Source organism: Cervus canadensis, chromosome 3, assembly GCF_019320065.1.
Source record: "Cervus canadensis isolate Bull #8, Minnesota chromosome 3, ASM1932006v1, whole genome shotgun sequence".
NCBI lineage: Eukaryota > Metazoa > Chordata > Mammalia > Artiodactyla > Cervidae > Cervus > Cervus canadensis.
The window spans coordinates 101,107,268-101,113,630 of NC_057388.1; positions in this window are offsets into that span (position 1 = coordinate 101,107,268).

A 6,363-nucleotide genomic window follows, 5' to 3' on the forward strand; every position below is an offset into this window, starting at 1 on the left:
AGTGACTAAAACAACAACAAAAAGTACAGGGTTATTTGCAAGACAGACTAGGGAGAATCAAAGGATAAGTCTGCTGGAGGATGGAAGAGTCTAAGTAGTGTCAGTCCCTGAATGAAAAAGGATGGTTGGCTGAAGTTCAGATCTCAAGAAAAGGCAAGAGAAGAATAAAGAAAGACCTGGGAGAAATTGCTCTTGAGCCATTTAGACTGTGAGGTGCTATGGGAATAAATACCACTCTGACACTTTCAGGCTATGTCGCAATTCTCCCTGCACTTAGAAAAAAAAAAAATCCCATCTCTGTTTGCAATGTTAACATCCTCCAAAGCATTGTGTTTGTTTTGGAGGAAAGAAGGTGGTGGAGAAGCTGTGAGCCTTCTATTGCATTGCAGCATGGGCCACAGTGAAGAGCAAACTTGAAGAATGGATAGTAGCAGCCACCAAGAAGGAAGTCAGATTGATTCTGGTGCCGATGGGAGAGACAAAGTGGGTGAAATGGGAATTCTCATGGGGTTATACATTCCATCAAAGTGCATACTTAGGTACAAGCTTGACCACACCTTCCTCCTTCCCATTCTTAGTTGATCTCACTCCAAAGTAAAAAGCAATTCACAATCATTCTATTATTTCCTTTGGCTTCTGGAGCAATGACAGGAAATCGTGGAGGGGTCAGTCATATGAAGGGGCCCTGACTCAGAATTCCTTGTATACTCATATGTACGTGTGTCTCATGAGAAACGGTGGTGCTTCTACCTTACCTTGTTGGCTGGACTGCCTGAGAAACTGGTGTTGCTGACCTCAGAAGTTAATACTCTGCATGAATGCTTGGGCAGGTAGGAGGGAGGGAGCGAAGGAAGAGAACAAATGAGTCTCAGTGAACTGGGGCATGTCAGAAATTTAATAAGAACAAGTCTAGACAAGTGTTAAACCAGAATCCCCTGAGAGAAAAGAGATAGGTTGGTCCTTGTAAAAAAAATGTCTGCAGGTTAGACCGCAGGAAGGGAAGAGAAAGAGGTAAACTGTGTAGCTAGTAGGAGGGAGAAGGTTGAAAGAAATTGTCAGATTTGGTTAACAGAGTTGATTTGCAAAGCTTCCAATTTTACTTTTAGTCTAGGCTGGGAGTTCTGGGGAACTAACCTCCAGAGAGGGCTGTAGATAGTCAAAACCCACACTTTCGTGTTTCATTTACTGATCATGTGGCCTGGAGGCAATACTTACTGTTGTCTTATAAAAGAAATATTTGATAAGTATGGGCCCTGTTAATTGAATGCAAATTTGATTCTTTTAAAATTTTGCTTTGATGAAGTTCTTAACAGAAGGATTCTAATAGGACAATCTATAACATCTTCTAATAAGTTCTAGTTATGAAGTTACTGTTAGAAATGTATGCACACAGAAACATACATGTTTGAATGGTACAGTTACCAACCTCTGTTATAAAAAGTTAATGCACACTTCTCCAAATACATCGCGGTTTGGACGATACCCAGACCCCAGGCCATAAAATATGAGCGCCACCTGGTGAGGGAAATGGGTAACTGCCTCTGTATCTTCAAGTATGCGATGAACAGATAATTACTGTTTATAAAATCTTAGAACGTCCTGGGACTATTCATCAACAAGACATGAAAGTGACAGTGATGTTTTTAAAAGTTCTAATTATTATGATAATGATAATGGGTAGGCTTTAGGCTAGAAAGTAGCTTTCTTAGCTTGTCCGAATCATCCCAGTAATGATGGCCTCTGAGAGGAGGGAAGGTAAGACCCAGCTGGGAAAGAAAGAAAGGGAGGGGCTCGCAGTGGTGTGATGAGGGGCTTGTCTTACTTTCAGGCTTAGGTTCAAGACAGGCACAAAAGAGCAGAAACCAAATTGTCTAGGAAGTGCTGGCTGGAAAGAAGAAAGACCATTATTTGCAAGTGTCTGTTGATAAAAGCTGGGGAGAGAGGCTTCACCCTGCTTTCACCTTCTTACTGTGAAGCTGCTGTCTCTGGATCGAGCCTCTGAAGCAAGACTGAGGACCTACTAAGCAAAAGTGGCAGCATGGTTTCTTTTCCTTTTCTTTCTTTCTGCCCCTCCTCCCTCCTTCCCTTCTTTCTTTCTTTTTAAATAATTCTTGGAAGGTGCTATTTGTGAGACCAAAGTTAAGAGCTGTGCTCATTATCCTGGGTGTTTAAATAAAAAAATTAAAAATTCCTGTATGTTTTTGACAGGCACTGAGGGTTACTGGAAGGGATGTTTAGATCCAGACTGACCTAGTTAGTAGACTTTAGGTCCAGAAATTAGACTCTTGCTCCTTGGAAGAAAAGCTATGACCAACCTAGACAGCATATTAAAAAGCAGAGACATTACTTTGCCAACAAAGGTCTGTCCAGTCAAAGTTATGGTTTTTCCAGTGGACATGTATGGATGTAAGAGTTGGACTATAAGGAAAGCTGAACGCTGAAGAATTGATGCTTTTGAACTGTGGTGTTGGAGAAGACTCTTGAGAGTTCTGTGGACAGCAAGGAGATCCAACCACTCAATTCTAAGTCCTGAGTGTTCATTGGAAGGACTAATGTTGAAGCTGAAACTCCAATACTTGGGCCACCTGATGCAAAGAACTGACTCATTTGAAAAGACCCTGATGCTGGGAAAGATTGAGGGCAGGAGGAGAAGGGGATGACAGAGGATGAGATGGTTGGATGGCATCACCAACTCGATGGACGTGAGTTTGGGTAAACTCCGGGAGTTGGTGATGGACAGGGAGACCTGGCATGCTGCGGTTCATGGGGTCACAAAGAGTCAGACACAACTGAGTGACTGAACTGGACTGAGGTCCAGATTGACCTAGAGTAGAATTTTGGCATTCTGCCTCCCAGGTGTAAGGCAAGGAGGGGTGTGTGTTTGCATTTTTCTTAACCTCTCTAAGACTCAGTTTCCTTACAGGCATGTGGTTCCTTTACCTTCTAGGAGAACTTCTCTGTGTGTTTTTAATTTTTTCGGGTGGTGCCCCCAAGTGGAAGGCAGCTCCCTTAAGTCCTAAGGTGGTGACAGAAGCAAACAGCCATAGAATACAGGGTGTTGATGTTGACAGGAATAACATGGGGAAAGGGTGGCCTTTGCATTGGGCCTGGCAGCGTGACTTCAATAGGCCACTTTGGTCATTCACCCAATAACAATTTATGGAGCTCCTATAATGAGCAAGACATCGTTTTAGGTGCTGGGGATATGCCTGTAAACAAGGAAACAGAAACAACCAACTCTGCCCTGCCCTCACTGAGCTCACATTCTAGGGGGAGAAGCCATATCGCACACAGATAATGAACTATATATGTTTTTTTAGATAGTAAGAAACTCTGGGAGAAAAAATAAAACAAGGTAAGGGGATGGGTGTTATACCAGAAAGTCTTGATTTCATATTGATAAGTGAAGAAAAGGCAACTCACACAAAATAGTGTTGCTGCAAATGGCAATATTTAGCTCTTTTTCACGACTGAATAATACTCCATTGTATCCATGTGCCACATTTTCTTAATCCATTCCTCTGTTGATGGACATTTAGGTTGTTTCTGTGAAGAGTGCCGCTACGAACATGCATGCGTGCTCAGTCACTTCAGCCATGTCCGACCCTACGGACTGTAGCCCTCCAGGCTTCTCTGTCCATAGAATTCTCTAGGCAAGAATATTGGAGTGGTTTGCCATCCCCTCTTCCAGGGGATCTTCCCAACCCAGGGATTGAGCTCACATCTCTCACGTCTCCTTTATTGACAGGTGGGTTCTTTACCACTAGCGCCATCTGGGAAGCCCACTATGAACATAGGGCTGCATGTATCTTTTTGTGTCTTTTTTTTTTTTTTTAAAGGTAGGCAAGATTTCTTTTCTTTTTTTAATTTATCTGGCTGTGTCAGGTTTTAGCTTCGGCATGCGGCAACGACTTTAGCTGTGGTGAGTGGGATCTAGTTCCAGGACCAGGAATCAAGCCCGGCCCCCCCAGCGCTGGGAGCACAGAGTCTTAGCCACTGGACCACCAGGGAAGTCCTGCATATAAATTTTTGAATTATAGTTTTTTCTGGACAGATGTCTAGGAGTGGGATTGCTGGATCATATAGTGTTGTGCTAAGTCACTTCAGTCATATCCAACTCTTCGAGCCCCCGTGGACTGTAGCCCACCAGGCTCCTCTGTCCATGGGATTCTCCAGGCAAGAGTACTGGAGTGGGTTGCCATTTCCTTCTCCAGGGGATCTTTCCGACCCAGATTCAAGCCTGTGTCTCTTACACCTCCTCCGTTGGCAGGCAAGTTCTTTACCATTAGCGCCACTTGGAATATAAAGAAGGCTGAGCAACGAAGAGTTGATGCTTTTGAACTGTGCTGTTGGAGAAGACTCTTGAGAGGCCCTTGCACTGCAAGGAGATCCAACCAGTCCATCCTAAAGGAGATCAGTCTTGGGTGTTCATTGGAAGGACTGATGCTGAAGCTGTCGTTCCAATACTTTGACCACCTGATGCAAAGAACTGACTCATTGAAAAAGACCCTGATGCTGGGAAAGATTGAAGGCAGGAGGAGAAGGGGATGACAGGGGATGAGATGGTTGGATGGCATCACTGATTCAGTGGACATGAATTTGAACAAGTTCTGGGAGATGGTGAAGGACAGGGAAGCCTGGTGCTGCAGTCCATAGGGTCACAAAGAGCTGGACACAACTGAGTGACGGAACAACAAGCGCAACCTGGGAAGACTGAGTACGTCATGAAGCCTCCATAAAAAACCCGGAAGGATGGAGTCTGGAGAGCTTCTGAGCTTGTGAACCCTCAGAGGTTCTGGGAGAGTGGTGCCTGGAGAGGTAATGGAAATGCTGATTTCTGTCCTTAAATTGTATCTGTTTATAATAAACCAGGAATCTAATTAATAAATTCTTTCCCTGAGTCTCTGAGCCATTCCAGCAAATTAATTCAACCTGAGGAGGGGATTGTGGAAGCCTCTGAGCTCTAGACTTGCTACAGGTGTTTGAAGGGTGGGGTGGGGTGGAGTCTGGAGGGAATGAGCCCTTATGCTGTGGAATCTGATGCTCGGCCCGGCTAGAGAGTGTCAGCATTCAGATGAATTGTAGGAGAGGAGTCACTTGGTGGTGTGGGAAAAAACACATAGGAATTGGGTGCAGAACCATAGCTGGACCCAGAGTCATTAACTGGGATTTTGTTTGGCTGAGTGGGGGATGCTAGCGGGAGAAACCAAAAAACGGGACTGGCGGTGGCAAGGGGAACCAGGGAAGCCTTGGGCAAAGGTGGCTTGAGAGAGAACGAGAGAGCAGGCAGAGATGTGGCAGGCGCCTTCTGGTACCCTTCTGAGTCAGTCCCAACAAGGTTTCTCTTCTCTGTTGTCTCTTGAGCTGATATAATGAGGCCAAATTTGGTTCCGAAGCAAAAGAAAGTTTCGTTTCTGATCAAAAATGGAAAGATGTGAGTTCTGCTTTAGAGTAATGCTCCCCTTACAGGCTGGTGGGTGGGGCTGCTTTATAGGGGTCTTCTCAGTGGGGAAGGGAAGGGAGGGAAGTGGGCAGAGTTCTCCTCCTTCCATATGTAGTGATGCTGCTCAGGACTCCAGATGTCAGTGCTCTGAGCAGCCTCTCTGCACACGGCCCCCAGCCGCCATCTTGGATTGGAGTTCCGTGAGCAGCCTCTCTGCACACGGCCCCCAGCCGCCATCTTGGATTGGAGTTCTGTGAGCAGCCTCTCTGCACACGGCCCCCAGCCGCCATCTTAGATTGCAGTGCTGTGACTTGTCTCTGCACACGGCCCTCAGCCTCCGTCTTGGATTGGAGTTCCGTGAGCAGACTCTGTACACGGCCCCCAGCCGTCATTTTAGATTGCAGTGCTGTGACTTGTCTCTCTGCACACGGCCCCCAGCCTCCGTCTTGGATTGGAGTTCCATGAGCAGACTCTGTACACGGCCCCCAGCCGCCATCTTGGAGTTTGAAACCACCTAGCTGAGGTGTTGGCAAAGCCATTCTACAGGAGGAACTCTGGTCTGAAGAGCTGGGTGCAAGGCCTCTGCACTTGGCCCCCTGTGAGCATGTGAAACCAGACTAAGCACAAAGGGGGAAAAAAAGGTTAGGTTTTATCTTGTTACCCAGATTCTATTTTTTTTTCCTTGGGGAATTGTTAATAGGCTGCGCCAGTGAACCTTCTGGGGCAGAACGCTGGTTAAAAATGGCCCAGATACTTAAAGGGGGCATTTGTGAGGCTGTGCGGTGAGCTGTGGTGGGGATTGCAGCCGCCGCCTCTGTCTCCCCAGAGACGCTCTGTGGAAGTAAAGTTGTCTTCTGGGGCTTTGGATTCAGATCTCAGTTTTCTTAGAGGAGAGGGTGCCAAGGGCAGGTGCCCAGGAG